The 20836-nt window shown below is 45.4% G+C and overlaps 3 long non-coding RNA genes across 3 annotated transcripts in view; 2 read left to right on the top strand and 1 right to left on the bottom strand.

Moving 5' to 3' along the window:
- The window catches only part of LOC109295652, a 15038-nt gene extending 166 nt beyond the window's left edge, over window positions 1-14872 (bottom strand). The window contains exons 1-2 of the long non-coding RNA XR_002096801.1: window positions 14853-14872; window positions 10156-10159 (exon numbers count right to left, since the gene is read on the bottom strand). This is a non-coding gene — a long non-coding RNA (uncharacterized LOC109295652). The remainder of the gene's footprint in view (window positions 1-10155; window positions 10160-14852) is intronic.
- Window positions 581-1434, top strand: LOC109295651. The gene is made up of 2 exons (XR_002096800.1): window positions 581-1193; window positions 1268-1434. It is a non-coding gene; the product is annotated as an uncharacterized LOC109295651 (long non-coding RNA).
- The window catches only part of LOC109295653, a 9065-nt gene continuing 1700 nt past the window's right edge, over window positions 13472-20836 (top strand). Inside the window, exons 1-2 of the long non-coding RNA XR_002096802.1 lie at window positions 13472-13487; window positions 15830-15833. This is a non-coding gene — a long non-coding RNA (uncharacterized LOC109295653). The remainder of the gene's footprint in view (window positions 13488-15829; window positions 15834-20836) is intronic.

Below are 20836 nucleotides of genomic sequence, written 5' to 3'. Positions count from 1 at the left end.
CCCCCCCCCCCCCCCGAGAATGAAGCTGGCCCTGCCTCTTGCCAGGAGCACTGCACCTTTTGCGAACTTAGCTGTGCGGGGTGGGTGGGTGGTTGGGCTGACGGGCAGGCTCCGGACCGGGGCCTCAGCCAGCTGCGCTGCAGCCCAGGGGCTGGCTCCCCAGGGAAGCACAGAGGCTCTGGCAGGACCAGGGCATTGTTGGGTCAGACATTATCCAGTGGCCTAGGATCCTGGCTCCATGCGCCCGCACAGCTGGTTCTGTGCGTTTGTCTGCCTCTGTCTGGTTCTATGTGTCTGTGTGCGCACACGTCTGGTTCTGAATGTTTGTGTGCATGTGTCTGTTCTGGATGTGTTCTGGTTCTCTGTGCATGTGCCTGGTTCTCTCTCTGCTCTCCTTTTTCTTTCTCTTTCTCTTTCTGTCTCTCTCCTCTTTTTCTTATTTGTCTCTTTTTTTTTCTCTCTGTCATTGCAACATGCTCAACAAAAAAGGCAACATTTATGATTATTAAATATACTAATATGCAGTGTGTCCTGCCATGTACCACCCCCGCCCATTTTGTTTTTCTGCCATGTTGGCACTCTGGCACCTTCCAAAGTAGACATTGTGGTTTTTTCAGCACTCTGGCCAAAAAACGTTGCCTACCCCTGGTCTAGTCCCTTTGCACAGGGTGAATTGCACCTTTAGTTACCATTATTTTGAAGTGTAGGCCAGGGGTTCTCAATCCCCAGGCCACGGCCCAGTGCTGGGCCATGGCAGGTCGGCTGCTGGTCCTCAGCATGGTCAGCTGCCGGACCAGAAGCGGCCATGGACTGGCAAACCAGAGCCAGGCCAGAGCCAAACCAGAGAGGCCACGGCTGCTTCTGCAGGGCCCGCGGCAGCGCAGGGGCTGGCCCACCCCCTGCCCAAGGGTAAGGAGGAGAATATCCTTACTTGTCTTCTGCCCAGAAATTCCGGCTGTGTAGTCGGCTGTGACTGCTGGGTCATGGTTTGCTGGGCTGCAGCACAAAAACTTTGGGAACCCCTGGTATAGGCTATTATAATCCAATAATTGAAATTACAGAATCAAAATTGCCAAAGAAGATGGGATAGCTTCAGTCAGTAATTATGAAGTGAAAGAAAGCAACTCTACTGTTTATTTCTTCCAAGAGGAATATTTAAATGGCTTTATTCAGTTCTCATTGTGTGTGTGTGTGTGTGTGTGTGTGTGTGTGTGTGTGTGTGTGTGTGTGTACACACACACACACACACACACACACACACACACAGAGTTTTAATAATTTAAATGTGATGTTGAAAATACAGCCTTTATAGGGCTGTCAAGTTAATTGTGATCTGGTAATGTATCATTTTACTAAAAACTCTCCAGGTGTGTTTTAAAAGATCAGTGACGATTGTGGTGATGTTACATTAAAAATAAGAATACATCTCTTTAATGAATGCTCTCTTCTTTTTTATCTAAATAGAAAGCTGGAGGCTCCCAGGGCAATGGGGTTTGCAACTGTGTTCTTACTCTTGAGCACAGAATCTTAATGTAAATAACAAACAGTTAAGTCCAGTGTCAAATCATATCTACACCTTTGATGCTAGCAACACTTTGTCTTCATAACGGCTCAGATTTGGATACAAATAATATATAATGGCTTTTTAAGAGCTTTAGGGCCCCTCTGCATGCTACATTTAAGCCAGGATTCGCATGTTAATGGCAGCATGAATGGCAGGGGGGCTACACATGCACCCAATTTAATGCATCTTAAAATGGCAAACCAGCCATTAAAATGTTCCACGTATAATATAGCAGGGTTTTTTTTTCTTTTTTTAATAGCTGGTTTGTACAGTGCCTCAAGTTTAATTTGTGGCATATCTGGGGTTGCCCCAGGGCCAGTACTGACAGTCAGCAAATGGTTCCCACTGGTGCCCAGGGCAGCCCCAGTTCTCCAGCTGGGCCCAGGGCTGTTTTGAGCCTCCCAGCAAGGGAACCAAAGGGTTCCCCTGCTGAGGAATTTAATCCTCATGACCAAAGTCCCCTGGTGGGGATGGAGCTTTCCTTTCCAGGAGTCTCTCATGCCCTGCATCCAGCAGTCCCACTTTAGCTGACAGGCATGGGGTTTTAACTCCCTTGATGGGAAGCCCATGAATGGACCTGGCGTTGGCTCATTCCAGGATCTTGACCTGACCCTAGTACTTGCCCTGGGACAGGGACTGACAATCAACTGATTATTGGCCCTGGTCCTGATGAACAGGAGGGCTCTCCCTGTACTGGCAAGTAGGGTGCAGCTAGGACCTGATCCCAAAATCATGCCTCCCACTATGCCTGTGGCATGTTAGAAGACACGACTATTAGAAGTCAGATCACATGGTATTTTTAATTAATGTGAAGCAGCTAAGTATCATTCCCCAATTTTACAAATGCAGAAAGAGAATAAAGAAGAAAAGAGACTAAAAATTGGGGATCAAAAATGTGGTTTCTGTGCTATAACTTCTTTAGGTTATATTGCATTGGCAGTATTTAATCAGTGAAAGATCTTTAAAGTATAAATACCTTCTAGCATAGGTGATTGGTAGGGGGTGCACAGGGGTGCATGTGACCCCCCTGACAGGGCTGGCGCCCCCCCGACGGCTGACACTGACGCTGTCAGTAGGGCTAGTGCCCTCCCTGACAGGGCCGACAACGTCAGTGGCTTTTGCAGGTGCCCCCCAAGATTCAGGAGGCACCAGTCACTCATGCCTTCTAGGAAATGTGCAGATCAAATTGATTGGCACTTTTATGAGCCAATATACACTTGGATTCTTAAAGTGCCGCACTATAGGCTAGTCAGCATTTTTATCATGCTTTTGTAGCCATTTCTTCTTTTGCAGCCAGGATCTCTCTTCCCCATTCAGTGAATGACTTTGGGTTTCAAATGTGCCTAAGTAAGATGGTTTTGTCTGGAAAGGATTTCTGAACACATATACCACATGCCCTTTTAACATGGTAAGATCTCATTCATCATTTGTGACTGTTCTGCAAATCAGCTACATTTCTTTATCAAATACATGTGTGCCAAATTTGAGTGAGTTTTCATTCTTGTACATTTGGGAGAAGAGCCCAGCTGCTGCTGCTTTGGCTTCAGCCTTTGCCTAAGCAACTACAACAAGTTTTTCTTTCAAAGGCTACAAAAGGCAAATATGATCACTCTATGTCCATATCCTCCTTTACTAAAATCTCAGTTTAGCTCTAAACATTTTTTTAGCTCCATCTCTTTTTTTTTTTCCTTTACCACTGCTTTGAAATGACCATAACTTGGATCCTGCTACAAAATCAGCCAGCCCTTAAGGGCTGCCTCCCTTATTTCCAAAGGAAAGATTTTAAATGTCAGAGGAAAACAGCATTTAAAGAACAAATGTTATGCGTGCGTCTGCACAACTGTGAATATGTGTTCCATCTGTATGCTCACTATCTGCAAAACATCTGAAAAAGCATCAGGTAGCTGCTTTTTGGTACATAATGGAATTGAGCCAGAGCAATATTCTAATATAAAAAGACCCTTAGTCTGTCTGTTCATAACGCTTCAGGCCAACTGTGCATGCACCGCCAAGAAGACATGCACCAATTGACTGCAAGGGGCTGCTGCGCCCACCCCCACAACAACAGCTGGCAGGGAGGGGGAGGCAGCAGGGAAGAGAGGAAAATGGGGGGTGTTTCTGGAGGTAGTGCCTTCTCCCCAACCCCCCGCTACTGCTGCTGCCCAGCCCTGACAGCTGGCAGGGAGGGGGGGGCATGTTGCATGTTGCTGAGTGTCACCAGCTGCCACCACATGCAAGTTCCCCTCCCCACCCTGTTCCTGGGAGCTGGCGGTGGGGTGGGGTGGAGCGGCAGGGGGTAGGAGGGCACACAGGGCTGTACTGCGAGTGGCGGGTGGGGAGCTGGATGTGGGGGTTGGGGGAGGCGAACAGGGCCAGATGTGGAGCTGGGGGGGAACACGGGGGGGCTCACGGAGCCAGAGGTGGAGCGATGACACTGCAGGGCGCTGGGTGGCAGTGCTCCATCCCCGCCTGGCATTCATGATGGGCAGTTTGCTAGTGTAGTTATAAGACTGGAACAGGATGTGCCCTGTACTAATACAGCGACAGCTACATTACCTTTTTTTTTTTTCCATATCATGTGTGGAGTGGGAGTAAATGTATGGAGTATTTTTACTGTAGTGTTCCTTAGTACTATCCAGCATTGTGTACACAAGTCCTGTGGACACAAAGAGTGTTTTGTGCCTATAGAGCTTGCTAATGGAGAAGTGTCTGACTTTCAAGATCCATTCACATGATAAGTGCATGGATGCGTTTTTGTCACCTTTCTGGAGGCATATTAGCTTAACCAGTGAAAAGTTACACAATCCAGTTTATAGCCCTATGGCACTTCTCCCCACAGTTGTAATGGCTACAGTAGTTGGGGGGGGGGGTTGGTGCATGTATAACAAGTTTTTCCAGTGTGAATTTAGAAATGTAACCAAGACACTGTTCTTAGTTTTGGAAAAAAAAACAACCAAAGTGTAGTAGTAGACATATTTTCTTGCCAATACACAATCTACAAGCAGCCAGACAGTGACTTGAGCCTTATGTGATGCATAAGCAAAAAAAATTACAAGCACTCTAAGCTTACCTGTTACTTCTGGATCAGAGAGGTTTCCAGGATACATTTTGTGGGTTTGATAAAATCCCAAAGCATGATACAGCAATAACTTAGTTGCACCGAATTGTGTGTGTGTGTGTCTGTATGTGTGTATATGTGTGAGAGAGAGAGAGAGAAAAGATTTTCTGGTATACTCATTAGTGGTATACTCATTAGAACATTACCATTAAAATTCCAGGTATTATGTAGCTCCCTTTCTGTATCTGTTTAACTTTCATGTTCTAATTAAGCGGGTTTTTTATACTTGTCTGAGGCTCCAATCTTGGCACCTGAGAAGGGCAGTCTGAAAAGCACAAACTGAAAAGATTCTGAGAGTAAGATTATTTTAGGCATACAGCTTCCCAAAAACTTGTTTATGTCATTTATTCAATTTATTGTAAAACAACAAATTTGTTCCTTCTTCACTGCCAGGCTATTCTATATAGAAATCCTGTTTTAGCATCAGTCAAGGTTCTGCCTAATAGATGTTTAAGAGAAGTGGTCTGTAAACCAACAAGCAAAGACTTACAGCAGTTATGTCAGCAAGTGGTGTCAAAAGCGTACAGAAAAACTGGTAAGGCAATGTAGGTCATGGTACTTGGAGGAACTTTTCAAGCTACTATTATGAGAACCTTCCTATTTGATTAATATGACACTCCAGAGAGTTTAGAATCAAGTATAATCCTTCAAGGTTATGAGCCCATTGAAAGCAACAGCCATGAAACACAAGGGCGGGGGGGAAAATCCTGCTCTGAAACAAGCCAACGAACATTAGCCCAGTTTTATCATTATATAAGTAAAGAAAAGTAGAGGGCATCCAAATTTAGATATCACAGCAATCATTCCCAGGGCTTAGATAGAAGCACATCAGGATTTGCCATGACTCCCTTCTAGAGCAGACTCCATCTTTGCTACCCTCTTCTCCCTGCAGTGTTTGCAAGGGCTACCTTTTATAAGGCTGCCTACCCTAGCGTCACCTCTTAGTTACCTAAACCAGCCTCATACATAGCAAGCCCTGTCAATCCGTCACTTCAAAGAGGGAATGAGGGGTGGGGACAAACAAGCAAACAACACCCATGCACAGCAAGCTGTTAAAAAGGCAGGCAGAAGACACCCAGAGTCACCAGCACACTGAAAACCTCCTTGAGGCAGTCCCACGGTCAGCTCCTTTTCTCAGAGCGGCTCCCTTTCTAACCACAAAAAAAAAGTTTGTCCACAACAAAAGGAGTGCCCCCTGCTATGCCAACAGAGGCCACATTCTTGAGCTTATGTTCTTCTGCTTCCAAGCCTATTGCCAAGGGCTGGAGCCACCAAACACAGGCCAGCTCAGGCCCCCTCCCTTAGTAGGGCTCCAGTGGTCTCTGCCACTCCTAAATCTTAAAAAAAAATCAACCCTAGATTTGGGCCAGACCCAGCTGGGATCATCATAGATGCTCTCATACTCAGAATGAAGCACGGGCCAGATTCCAGGGATTGGGCTTACTGCACCAAGCCCTGCATCTTTACTCTCTGAAGCCTTGCCACTGATCAAGTAGGCTTGGTACCCCATCCAAGCTATACCTGGGTTAGGGGAAAAGAAACTCTTTGCACCCCAAGTGTAAAGCTGTCAACAAGTGAGGCAGGGCTGCAGGCAGCTTTAGATTTCCACCGTTCTATTCCTGGCCCAACACACTTCCCCAGAGCCACTGAGTAGGCAGGTGCTCAAACTGCCCTCTTTCTCAGACTCCTCATGTAGTATAGCCTGTGTGGTCATGGTGGCCAAAAATGAGATACCTCTTTATAATAATGCCTGCGACAGTAGAAAATGTATGAATAAACACATTTGCCCAAGTATGAATAATGTAGTACATGGTGGGAGCTAAAATAGTACTCTGATGCAAAGGTCATGTGTATGTACTCTTAAAACAAGCTTCCAAGCAGTGAATTGTGGCTTTGGAGGTGGTACATTAGATATGCTTGCAAAGCCTTATGCTAAGTTTGGGGACTCTCTTGTTTTAATGCAAAAATCCTCAGTCTCTTTGGTGACAGTTTTTGTGATGTGTGCTAGTGCATGAGATATCAATGAGGAGCTAAACAAGGATATAGTCCCAGGAAAGAGCCACCTTGGACTGATCTGGCTTGGATGGCATATGCCCTGTGTGGATTTGATTAGGTGAGAGAGAACCATCTGTTCTGGATGCCCGGGGCTGTCAGTGCATACAGAAAAATGAAATGACTCTCACTGGCATATGGTGGTTTAGAAAGATGGGGACATGGCATATTTAGTCCTGGTGATTTTGGGTTCACAAATCATGCATCTTCTAAGAGGAGTGATTCAAGCCCCTCTGTATATTTACACTTGTTATAAAAGTATTTTAGTCAAAATAAAATTCTTAAACATGTATGTTTACCATTCATAATGTAACTTTTTTTATCAGAAAAATGTTTACTGTGGGAAGCTGTCAGGTTGATGAGCCATCAGAGGAAAAACATTACAGAGCCAGCTCATTTAATTAGATGCTGAAGTACAGTTCTGTGGCAAAGGGTGAATTTTGCACTGAAGCCCCTGCCTGCAGAAATGCAGAGACCATCAGGCCCCAGTGCATTATTTATGCTCATATTTAATTTATCTGATGCTCTTACAGAATTTCTGGCCTATGGCAGCAAAATGCTGCAAAATCTAGGCCTGCATAGTTTAGGCTGCTCAATTCAGGGTAAGCTTGCTGTAAAATACATGAGGCTTTAAGTTTAAGATAAAGCACTAATCATTTAGCTTATTTTACACCTCCTATTACCTACTTTTTTTTTACTAGGTTACAGACATTTTTGCATGCCCATTTAATACCAGCATGGTGCCAGTTAAAATACGTTATCACAGGTACCAACCCGTCCTTTGGCTTGGTATCAGACTTCCGTGCAAATATGCTTATTACTTTAATGTTGTGATTTCAAAACTGGATAATATAGTGCAGAGGGGGCATTGTGCATCTCTCATCAGTTTGTAGGAAGGATGCCACACACAGGTCTTTCTGCTCCTGTAAGGGACAGGATGTTAGCTGGTACAGCAGTATTCCTCTCCACTAGACTCCATAGAGGGAACTTCATGGGTATCTTTTCCATAATTACCCTCCTTAAGAATCATATAGAGGTGGATTTGCTTTATTAAAGCTGATATGGCATCACAGCCTGCAAGACACTGTGGTAAACATCAAAAGCCAAGTCACAACCATGACTGTTCAAAAAGGTTATAAAAGCTGCTGTACTGTATTTGTTTGCTTTGGGGCTTTTTGGTAAGGAAGGTGGACCTGGCTGTATCTTCATGGTGAATTATCTTCAGGTTTCCATGCAAGAGGCAAGTATCTTTATGTGTGATATCTTTTATTGGAACACTGCATGATTAGTGTAAACTTAGACAGGCTTTTGAATACAGTGTATTCTTCTTCAAGGATCCTTGCCTCTCACATAGTTCCTGGACCAACATGGTTCTACCATCACTCTAGTACTACCACTTCATATTCTAGTTTCCTTCTCTTGAGGAGAAATTGCACAAAACGTTGCTAGAAATCTATTTTTGCCAGCTTCATAGACTTGGGGGGAAGTGAGGGAAGCGGCAAGAACTTTAAATTTTCAGAACTGGAAATTCTTTTAAGCTGGAGAAAATCACACAGAGATTTAGTGGGGAATGGGAAGGAGGGAAGATTTTTCTTAAAGTTCATCAAAATTCAAAATATCAAATTCTGAATTTTTGTGTTCAGCAAACTTTGACCTTTGTTTGCCAAGAAGAGGAAGAAGGGATTTAAAATTTCAACAGTATTTTTTCTTAGGATTATTTTTCATCAAAAATTTATTTTTTTATCAGTACTGCTATTCATAGTTTCACACATCACGTAATACAGCCTCTCAAACATTTAAGAATGGGTTTTGCACTCCCTAGAGGATCTAACAATCTAAAGGCAGGCAGACAAGTAGAAAGAAGTTGGAGAAATGACACTTTAGAAGCATATAGTTGATTTATATATATAACAGGGACTTAAATGCAGAGAGAATAGGGACTTTGTGGACTATAGTCAGATACACCGGACATAGAGAGGTATATGAAGAAGCACAACTGCTTGTCTGAGAAGCTGACAAAGAGATGAGTGGTGGAACTGAGACCAGCCTAGGGATGGAGAACAAAGGGAAGCACAAACACAATGGCAACAGAAAAATGAAGTGTATGAACGTTTAAAAAAATAATTTAATGGCAGTATCTAAAGGGAATTTAAAGGAAACACAGCAGTTTTAGCATTCTATAGTAATGAAGTATGTTATTTGTTGTCGATTATCTGATTTTCAGAGTTGCTGAGTAACCCAACAATAAGGCAGTGGCAGCTGCAGTGCTTAGCATGTTTGAAAAATCAGGCCAGCTCCTACCCACAGGCTCTCTTATTGGTGTCTCTGATTACTGTTCAAGAACTCTTTAGCCACAAATATCTTTCTAGGCATAATGATGTTTCTTGAAGCAAACTGATGTCTCTGGAGTTCCTTTCTTCCTTCCTGTCCATTCTTCCCCATTGGGATTACTATAGTTTGAGGCCTCCCTTAATTCTTCAGACTGTCCGGATGACAGCATCGTCTATCTATATGCACTTCACCATTGATTCCACTTATGCCCAAGGGGTTTTCCTCTGTTCATAACTTGCTATTTGTTCTACTTTCTGTGATGATGGTTTCTTCCCAGCTGTCTTGCCTTCTCTCAAGTACAGCTGTTTTCCTGTCAGATCTGCCTGTCAATTTTTGTCTTGTTTTTTAACTTTGATACAGATCAGTGGCCAACCAACTTCAAGGTACTTCTCATTTTAAAAACTCCTGGAAGTTATTGTTTGACCTGCAATATATCCCAGTTTTACAGCCTTACAGCCCAAGAAGCCTTTAGTCATGCAATTTCTTTTCACTTCAGCAGACTGCTACTAAATAACAAGAGGCAATCAGTTGCCAACTTTGTCAAGCTGACACTAAATTTAAAAAATGAAAAATTGTTTTAAAATAAACATAACCTAGTATCTAAAATCTGGTAGTGTTCAATGGAGTTTTAATAACAATTTTAAGTTTTGTTCTAACACACTACTAATAATATTGGAAAGTTTCCTAAGTCCTCTCTGTTTGTCTTTCTCCCTATAATATAATTGTCGTAAGTCCTTGACATGAAATGATCTGACTATACTGAGTTCACTAAGATGATTAAAACATACACAGTCATCATTAACTGAATTATAGTGAGAACTGAGCAATGAATCACAAAAGATAATGTTCTCTGCCACATTTGATGACATGCACAGGACTCAGTCTTCAACTCATGGGAAAAGCCAATGAACTATATTTCAGATGTCTAGACATACTCCTTTGGAGAGAACCCAACTATTGCTTTTCATAGTTGCTTCCAGCCCAAGTAATAAATGTGTTCATCAATATCTGTTTTTAAAAGATGTATTTTGCATGTTAGCATTATGACTGGAAACAGTTTTTGCTGCTACTATCTTATTATTCCCTTCACCTCCCTCTATTTTTTTTAATTTCTACCTCAAGGATTTAAGAAAGCACTTTTTCTTTCAGGCTTAAATATGACAGGCAAATCCTCAGTTCAGATGTTCATTTTTATTTCTAAACTACACACCTAAAATGTGACTGGAATTTTGACCCATGTCAAAAGATCCTTTCACTTACTCTTTTATACATACAAAATTCAACATTTTTTTTATTTCAGCTCACTTTGAAATAGGTGATTGCCCACTCTGGGTTTGTAATAAAATTGAGCACAACTAGTGTTTGGTTATTTTGCATCTCAACTTGTATTTCTACCATTCCTTACTCTGGCTATTCCCAACCATTCACATGACTTACCTGCCACCTGACTGCCAATTGAAGAAAAGCTGTTCTTGGTACATGAAAACTGTCGGGAGAGTAAATTCTGCTTCAGCCAAAAAAAAAGAAAGAAATTGTATGATTTGCCATCACTTAAGTATCATCTATAGTTTTGCTTAGGACACCTGTTTTCCAGCAAGGTACATGTATAAAATACACCTTCCTAGCAGGAGATCCACATGCCTATGGATCATGATGGTAGGTCGTCTTTTTTCTCACCCAGAGAATATAGATCAAATTCTGCTTTCTGAAGAAGAAAAAATGTCCTGGTGAATTGTTAAAAGGCTTTGTAGCTTTCACTCGATATTGCTAAATCATAAAAGTAGGGGACCTTTCTTGCCATGGCAGGGGGTCAGACTCGATGATCTGCTCAGGTCCCTTCTCACCCTAGAAACTATGAAACTATAAATGGGCATGGTGAAGGAATCACTATTTTTCACCTTCTTGTTTGTATTCCTTGAGGGGTTTTTATTCTTTTTTTCTTGGTTTAAACTTTTCATATTTCCTTTACATTAAATGCTGTTTATAATATCCTGTTCCTTCCCTCACCCATAATCTGAGCCTTCCAGTTTCCTGAGCTCCTGGTGATCTTTTCACCCCCCTCACTCTTCTCTTCCCCTTCTCCCAAGTGAGAAATTTGGTGTTATGCCAGTTTGCTGACCCAAGCAGGCTGTTCATTGTCTATATTTATGCCCCTGACAGTCCCCTTTAACAATAGTGCTTTACTATTGATTTAAAAATGTACAAGAAGGAAAATTAGATAGTTGTTTATGCAGCAATGGAATAAGCTTGTGGACCATTTTTCTCTCGTGCCTAAGCCTCTTCCGTGCAGCTACCAAGAGTGGTATGACAGAACAGAACTCTTCAGTCCACTGCTGTGTGCCTTTGCTCCACTTCCACTTCATTTATAGCCTCTCACACCCATGGTTTTAAGAGGGAAATGACAGATACTAGACTAAAGGAAAACAATGGAAGATGCCATAAGAAAAGAAGTAGGTGGGACAGACACATATTTCAAAGAAATGTTGCATGTGTTTTTCACTAACTACTTATTGTTTAATCCATACTTTTACCTAGACAGGAACGTACAGTTTATTCCCCCAAAATACAGCAGGTAGCTATCATGTAGAAGTTCATCAGGTCACTCTAGTTTTAAAGCTAGGGAGAGCCCTTTGGATCTAGCCTTTTCCTAGAGCCGTATATAAACAGCTAATAGTTTCAATAGTTTCTGTATTTCACTGATCGAAATACCACTCACCTGACTTTGTATGAGTCATACCAATGTTCTAGGCTCCTTTCAGTCTATTATTTAAAAGGATTTCAAGTTACAAATCATCCTGGTCAAAAAGAGTCCTGTTTGTGATACTAAACAAATGTATTTAGACAATAAAGACACAATAATGCTTTATGGAGGGATCAACTAGAATTCTATAAGTCATATACAGACTCCTGGGAATAGCTGAAGGGAGAGGATACGTCTTTCTATCCACATACCCTATTCCTTACATAATAGGTTATCCATGGCAATAAGGAATACAAGTTGTTGGTGGGGGGAAACTGAATATACACTTCTGAGAGACAGATGCCCTGGAGCTAAACACAAAGGAACTCCCATAGGAGTAAAAGAATGGGATTAAGAAACTTGATTGTTTTACATTGACCTCTTGCATGTTTTTCTTGTTGAGAAGTAGGGAAAAAAAGCTGTTTGTTGTGCTTAAAGAATGTGTAAGCTCTACCTGTGCTAAAACCAAGTATGAAGAATGAATGACTTGGTGATGGGATATGCAAGGAATGAGTGTTGCATGGGCATAGGCGACGTGTACGTGGGGCATGGGGGACACGTGCCCCCTCTGAAAGCACTGATGACCACTCTGAGAGTAAGCACTTTCCCTGGTGGGGCACGGAGACTGCTTGTGCACCCCCTGAAATTGGCACTGCTGGCAGGACGTCGGCAGCAGAAGCAGCGATTGGCCACTGAAGGACCTCCCCACCCCCCAGTCGCCAGCTGACTGCTAGGGACCCCCCTGATCATGCCCCACTGATGGCCCCCCTGACTCAGGAAGCACCAGTCCCCCATGTGTATGGGTGTGTGTGTATGTGTCTGTGGATGTGGATGTGGATGTGGATGTGTCTGTGGGTGAGTGATGGCTTGAGAAACATGACTGAATTTGTTTGCCTAGTTTAGGGTCAGGACGGATTTGTTCCCCTAGGTAAGCCTGCTAAGGACTGTTGGGAATTTTGCCTTCCTCTGTTGTCCTAGGTCATGGTTGGGGCATGTTCCAAGTACATTCAAATATTATAAAATCCTTAGTCTGCTTGTGTGTCTGTAATGCTTTATTCATACTCTGATTGATTGTCTGAAACAACCAATCAGAGTGCTCCAACAGCATTCCGGACAGGCCGTGTGCCACCATGATGGTGGGGATGGAGGTGACCCCCAGCGCTGCTCCCTAGAGGTGGTGGCGAGGGAGTGGGGAGGCAAGGCCCAGACCCGAAAGGGGGTGGGGAAGCGAGCCTGACCCCGAAGCTGTGGGAGGACCAGATGTGGGCCTCTGTTCCTGCCTCCTCCCCCGCCCCATCATTCTTGACAGGCAATTTGCTAGTATTAACCATATTACCTGTTGTTGCAATGGCAGGGTTTTGGTAAGGCCCTCATTCATGTTATACAGTGTTATTGGTATTCTGGGTCAAGCAAGCTATGCCAGTTTACACCAGCCAAAGTGCTAGTCCAGCATTCTGGCCCTGATGATGCACATACAGCTAAGATATTTTATGAGATTTTTGTTATATTTCAATGTTAGTAGTTATTTATGGTGCCCCAAAATGAGCTTGGTGTTTTATAAATGCATGTCCTACAATGTTTAGACTTCAATAACACAATATGGGATAAGAAAGAGCCTTATACAGAGGGGCCTGCTGTGTGAAATATGGGGAAAAGAAGGCTAAGATTATAAATTCAGTAGGGTTAGTTAAGCCCAAATCTTAATAGACTTGAGGAAAAATGGTTACAAATCACACCACACAAAGTAATGTATTGAAATAATGGTTCACTGCACACCAAGGGCCAGGTCATGCCCCATGTGAAGCTCTGTTTGCTCCGATTCAATATTAAAGCTGTAATAAGGGAGAAGCTGCTGATTCCTCTAGCAAGAGAAGGATTTGGTTTGGCCTATCTGGCTTTCTGCTGTTCTTTTAAGAATTCACTTAGCAGAGAAAATATATCAGGCATGTCAGTGGTGGGAGGGATGTGGTCAAACCACACGGTGTTTTGAGGCAGCCCATAATAGGAACGAGGGTGCACTGTTAGTAGTAGGATGTCACCTGTGGCCCTTATTGTGATAAAAATTAGTATGTGATTGTGTAATTAAAGACTATATCATAATGCATGTACATGAGGGCTAGGGACAGACATTCAAAAAGCCTGAGCCTGAATTGATTCAGTCTTTGCAGGTTAGTCTAACCTGCCTAGGTTAAATTGGTTTGCAAGTGGACAGACATTCCCTCTGGACTGAGGAAATGTGGCACATGCCTGCAGTGGCTTAAGCTAGAAACCAGGGGGTGCTAGAGCAGCCCTCCTTTCCCTTCCACAAGGCTGAGCTGAGGGGGGGGTGTGGCCAGGCCCTGGCAGGATGCTCTGATTAGGGAGGGGTGTAAATCCCCACCCTGCCTACACAGTCCCAGGGTTTTTCTCGCTCACTGCTCAAGTGGTGGGAGTGTTGCCAGCCCCCAGCCCCTAGCCCCTGGCTAGCACTCTGAGGCAAAGTGGGGGTGTGGAGTGCATGCCTCTCTTGATGATACCAACCTTTTCAGTCTCTCTTTCCCTGTTTCTTCATATCGTCTGCAAACAGGTGAGGGAGCCAGCAGGGAGGTGATAACACAGCTTTTTCCAAGGAAGGAATGGAGGGACATTACCAGCTGACCTGTTGATTAGCTACAAAAAGCCCTAAGCAGACACAGTTCTGTCTGCCTGTCCCAGTGAAACTGGGAACGCACGCACACAGACATCTCAGCGTTAGTTAGCATACCTCATGCCTAGGGTCCATGGGGCTGGGGTCCATGCTGTGTGAGATGGGAGTGGCGGATGCTTGCTTGCGCAGTAAGCAGCAAGGTGGGCTGGGGCCAGCATTCCCTCTAAGTTGTGCAGTGTGCCTGGCAGCGCGTCATGAGTGAGCATGTGTGGCACAGCCGTGTGTGCCACACAGTTTAGAGGGACCACTGGCTAGAGCAGGGGAAAGCAAGGCAGACCCTGCTGTGCCTGCACTCTCTGCCAGAGCATTGGCTGGGGAGAGGAGGAGTGCAGCCAGCCCTGTTCTCTGGAGCAGAGAGCACCACCCAGCCCAACCCAGCCCAGGGCTGCAAAGCATCTAGGATGCTGGGGGACTCTGGTTTAACTTAAACCAGCAAGGGGTCTGGGACAGACATTGCATAAACCAGCTTGACCCAAATCAGTTAAGCCTGATACTGCATTCAACCAGGTTTATCATAAACCAGTTTCAGCCATTTTGAAACTGATTTATGTGCACAGAACTTCTGTTCTGTTACAGATTTAAACCAGTTCCTGATCACTTAAACTAGTTTATGTTTAATGTCTGTCCCTAGCCCAGGGGACAAGTTAGGGGTGCATCTTAATTGTGGTATTTCCCAGGTTTTGAATCCATGAGTTTGCAAACAAGTCATTTTCTTTTCCATTTATATAGTTTTCTTTGCATGTATTTAATTACCTACGTTGTTAACAAAAAAAACCTTTGAAAACAAATTTCATAATGTAGCAACATCTCATTCCCCACATGTGTCATTAGCTGAGTTAGAATTTTTAGACTCAATACAAACTTCTGCTCCTTGAAATAAGAAAATAACTGATAGCAATATAGACTGGGATTCTATATGTGGACAAGCACCTAGCATACAATGAAACACAGTTTACTAGTGGGTTTTACAGATGCTTCCTGACAGCAAAGGGATGTTGGGTTGTATTCCAGGTTCTATGTCCTGGCCCCAATTACTCCAGCTTGCAGCTGCTCCAACACTGTCTCTTATCCCAGCTCTCACTGCTGTCCTTCTCTAGTCAAGTCCATGCTCTGCCTCATGAATTAGGAACTGGCTGTAAAGGGAAGATTGGAGAATAAATAACCTAAATTGAACACAGGATGAGCTGAAGTCTATGTTGCCACGTATACAATTGCAAGCAATGCTGCACTGGGCGCTTTTCAAAGTGCCTGGCACTGTGGTGTTTACATGTATAAAAATGCCTGAAGGTATTTAGACACCTAATTTTCTGAAATCAATGGCAGGAACTTGAATAGGAGTTAGGTGCCTAAATGATCCTGACCCTAGTGATTGAATGTACCTTATATGGCTGCAACTGGGGTTTCTAGATCAGAGGTTTCCAGTACTGGGCCCCGAAGAGTTGGCTGCCGGGTCATGGCATGAGGCCCCTGCTCAGACCCCCATCTGTCTGCCCGGGTGACCGGCTTCCCAGCAGCCATGTGAGGGGTTAAAGTTGGGTGGCTGGGCAGTCCTGGGAGGGAGACAGCCGGCTCTGTGTGCCCCATCCCGCTCCTGTGCCAGTCCACAGTATAGGAAAAGGTTGGGAACCAGGGAAACCATTGTTCTAGATCAATCGGTATGCTGCCAGACTTCTAGGAATGGGGTGTCAAACTCATCCAGACCTGTGGGCCACATGAATGGCATGAGGCCGGCCCACAGGCTGAATAAATGACATGGGCCTGGCCCACATGCTGCATCAGGCCCACAGACCAACACTGCATGCCAGATCCAGCATGTAGGGTAGCCCATCATATTCACCATGTGCAGGGCATGTCTCAGATTGACTGGAGCGGGCAGTGCTTGCAGCACACACCCTGGAGCAACTGAAGCAGGGACCACATGCAACGCACATCCTGGAGTGGCCCTGCTCGCTACATGTAGCACCTGTCTGTCCTAGCCCCATGCATCATGAGTAGTGAGGCCAGCCTAGCACACACTGCAAAAGGCATATGAGTACACTTCAAGACGCACAGGCAGACCTATAGGCAGCACCAGTTAATAGGGCTCTCCAGGCTGGACCTGGCCCACAGGCCATATCTTTGACACCCCTGCCTTAGGCAACTGCATACCACAACACACAGAGCACCATCTTGCAATAATTCCCCCTCACTTGTGATCTAGTGAATATCCCATTTCCACCAGATGAAAAGCCTGAGCATGGTACCATATTTGTGACACTGAGCCCTTGTCAAAATGAAAGAAGAATTGTTTTTAAATTAAGTTAGCTAACATCTTAAAAATCCTTTTTCTCCCTAGTCTACACAAAGTAAAGTATCTTCAAATTCAAAAGCTAAACAAAAAGTTTAGTTCTTTATGGATGTACTTATGTACCCACAGGCATGTTTGGGGGGAGTGGAGGTGACAGCAGAATGTGATGGAAGGATCAAAGTTTTAAGGGGTTTAATTCTGAGTAGATGGATCGTTTTGTCAATAGGAAATCACCATATTGCTTCTGTTTGGAGAAAAGAGGAAGTGGGAGTTATACATCTTCCAGCAATGCTAATGTCTGAGTGGACTTTCTATCAGGGAAATTAAAACCTCACATAGCTTCAGTCAAGAAATATCAATCGTTTCCTTATTTACTGCTGCTCACAGTCTGGCAGATGATGTGCTATGAAAGGTGGGTGCCACTTAAAATGCCTTGCTGAATAAATGATTATCATGCCTCCAGGCAGCATCAATGGATGAATGGATGTGTCAGTTAGGCAGACTGTGTCCCCAGCTAATGCTCTTAATTGACAAACACTTCATCAGAATTAAAAATGTTGGGCTTTTAAAACATCCTATTTAGGCCAAGGTGGATTTCACATTTTACAAGGTTAGTTTTTTCCTGATGAGCATTTGGTCGTCCTTTGCTCATTTTTATTGATTATGATTTGATGACTTTTTAAAGGAATAATAGGTGAATTCCAGATCACACTGAAGGCAATGGAAAAGCTTCTACTGTCTCAGTACACCCAACATTTCAATTCCATTTTGTTATTATTACTAAAAAGTAATGCTCCTCTTGCTTACCAGAACAAAGTTGGAGCCTTTAGGCTGATGAGTGGGCCTTGAATCTCATTCAGCAAAGATGAAACTCACATGCAAAATACAACAGTTGGAGAAGGGGAAACCCCACAAGGTGTAGTCTTATGGAGATCCCCCTCAGTTTCATAATAGGTAGGGTCAGAAGGGACCTGAGCAGATCATCAAGTCCGACTCCCTGCCATGGGCAGGAAAGAGTACTGGGATCAAATGACCCCAACAAGGTAATTATCTACCCTCCTTTTGAAGACCCCCAGGATAGGAGCGAGTGCCACTTCCCTTACAAGTTGGTTCCAGATCCTAGCCGCCCTGTGAAGTAGTGCCTCCTGATATCTAGCCTGAATCTACTCTCGGTCAACTTATGGCCGTTATTCCTCATTACTTCTGGTAGTGCTCGGGGGAACAGGGACTCTCCCATAGCCTGCTGGTCCCCCTTGGCCAGCTTGTAGATGGCCAGCAGATCCGCTCTCAGCCTTCTCTTGTGGAGGATGAACAGGTTCAGGTCCTGTAGCCTCTGCTCATAAGGCCTGCCTTGCTGCCCCCTGATCATGTGAGTGGCCCTCCTCTGGACCCTCTCCATGCTGTCCACATCCTTCCTGAAGTGCAGTGCCCAGAACTGGACACAGTACTCCAACTGTGGCCTGACCAATGTCGCATAGAGGAGAAGGATCACCTCCTTGGACCTGCTTGTGATGCATCTGTGGATGCATGACAAGGTGCGGTTGGCCTTCCTGACTGTGTCCCCACATTGGCAGCCCATGTTCATTTTGGAATCAATAATGACACCAAGATACTTTTCTGCCTCTGTGCTGACTAGAAGGGAATTTCCCAGCCTGTAGGTATGCTGCTGGTTCTTCCTCCCCAGGTGCATCACCTCGCACTTGTCAGTATTGACTCTCATCCTGTTCTCGTCCACCCACCCCTGTAACCTGTCTAGTTGCAGCTTGTCCCTCTCTTCCAGCATGCCCACTTCTCCCCACATTTTAGTGTCATCCACGAATTTGAACAAGGTGCTTGTCACCCCCTTGTCCAAGTCGCTGATGAAGATGTTGAACAGTGCGGGCCTGAGGACTGAGCCCTGGAGGACCCCACTGCCCAGATCCCTCCAGGCTGAAAAAGACCCATCCACCACCACTCTCTGGGTGGGGCCCTCCAGCCAATTTGCGACCCAGTCTGTGTAGGCATCGACGCCACAGTCGCCTAATTTCTTAATGAGAATGGGGTGAGAGACAGTGTCGAAGGTTTTCCTAAAGTCCAGAAAGACTACATCCACCATGACACCTGCGTCCAAGGATTTTGTGACCTGGTCGTAGAAGGCCACCAGGTTGGTCTGACAGGACCTGCCTTGAATGAACCCATGTTGGTTGCCCCTAAGCATGATCTCCTCTCCTGGTCCCTTGTAGATGTGCTCCTGGATAATTTTCTCAAAGAGCTTCCCCAGGACTGAGGTAAGACTAACAGGCCTGTAGTTTCCTGGGTCCTCCTTCCTCCCTTTTTTGAAAATGGGGACCACATTGGCCCTTTTCCAGTCCTCTGGCACCTCACCAGAGCACCATGAGTGCTCATAAAGCTGTGCCAGGAGTCCCACAATGACGTCTGTTAATTTCCTCAGCACTCTGGGGTGGAGGTCGTCAGGACCTGCTGACTTGAACACGTCTAGTCCCTCCAGAAGTTCTCTGACTAGGTCCTCACTGACCCTGGGCCCGGTAGCACCTCCCCTGGGTCCATCAGGGATCCTGGTGGGGGGGATGCCCTGGTCCCTGATCAAGAAGATGGAGGCAAAGAAATTGTTAAAGAGGTTAGCTTTGTCATCCAGTGTGACCACCAGATTTACTAGCATATCCTGCAGAGGCCCTGTGTTACCCAATACCTTCTTTTTATCCCCTACATATTTAAAAAAGGACTTCTTATTGTCCTCAATCCCTCCTTAGCCCATCCTACAAGATATACTCACTTAAAGCAAATGCCTAAGGGTTATAACTGTTGTTAAAGAAGATAGCTCATCAGACTCCTTAATTTTTAATTAAAAAGGATTTTTTGTAAATTAATTTATGTAAAATAACGGATAAATTGTCCTCAGATATTTACCCCAGGCTTCTGTAAGGAATACTGAAGAGAGAAAAGGCTGGGCAGAGTAGCACCCCAGGGACTAATCTGTTCAAAAATTCATAAACTTTCATAGGTGTCACAGGGGCACTTGGGTGCCCCGTGCCTAAGTAAGGATTAGAGCAGATGCCAATCACCAGGGCAGCTCAGCTGCGGGTTGCTAGAGCAACCAGAGGGGTCATGTGACCGGAAGGGGGCAGGGCCGGGCCCTTATAAACAGCTAGGCCGGAGCCTGGCTGGCAGTTCCCTTCTGGCAGCCTGCGTGTAAGAGCTCTGCAGGAGAGCTAGACTGAGCAGTGCCGCTTGGCACATAGAGGGCTGCATTATGGTGCAGTCAGAGAGAAGCCTGACTAGAAGGCTTTGGCCCGAGAGCCAGGACAGCCGGGACTTGATGTAGAAGCTGGTAGGCTGATTGTGTTGTTATAGTCGGTGGGCTTATGATTTGGGTTGCAGCCGGCTGGCTTATGATTCAGTTGTGTGTATCATCCGGAGGACCGGGTGAGGCTGTAGGGGTGTGAGGAGGCCACACAGGAGCTCCCCAGTAGTCCGGGGGTTTCCTGGGTGCCCTGTGTGGGCACGAAGCAGTGCCAGGAAGGCGCGGCAACTGGACACCAGCGTGGTGCGGTGTGTGGGGTTGAGACCCCAGCCCAAGAGGGCAGTATTTGGCCCAGTGAGGGCCTAGGGACCCTGAGAAGGGTCAGGGGCCAGGCATGGTTGTATGCCACCTGAGCCCCAGCACTGGGAAGCCCGAGGCAGGGCTGGCGCGTAGGCTCGGGGTGAGCCAAGAGGCTCAGAGGGAGCCAAGGGTGCGCGCAGCGTGGAGCAGGCCCCAGCGAGGGCAAGTGCCCAAGAGGTGCGTGGCATAGGGACCCTGAGAAGGGTCAGGGGCCAGGCACGGCTGCATGCCACCTGAGCCCCAGTGCTGGGAAGCCCGAGACAGGGCTGGCACAGAGGCTTGGCGGGAGCCAAGGGCGCGAGCCGGCGGAAGCAGGCTCCAAGAGAGCCGCGGGCACGAGAGTGCGGGACCGGCTTAGAGAGAGCCACTGGTGTGAGGGGCGCAGGTAAAGGCCCTAGTGAGAGGCAAGAGGGGCAAGAGCATGGGAAGCACGTGGCCTAGGCCCCTGGGGGGGGGG

This window comes from Gavialis gangeticus, unplaced genomic scaffold, assembly GCF_001723915.1.
Source record: "Gavialis gangeticus isolate Ggan-Ray unplaced genomic scaffold, GavGan_comp1, whole genome shotgun sequence".
Lineage (NCBI taxonomy): Eukaryota > Metazoa > Chordata > Crocodylia > Gavialidae > Gavialis > Gavialis gangeticus.
The sequence above is the reverse complement of the archived record's forward strand: the minus strand, read 5'-3'. Positions and strand labels throughout refer to the sequence as shown.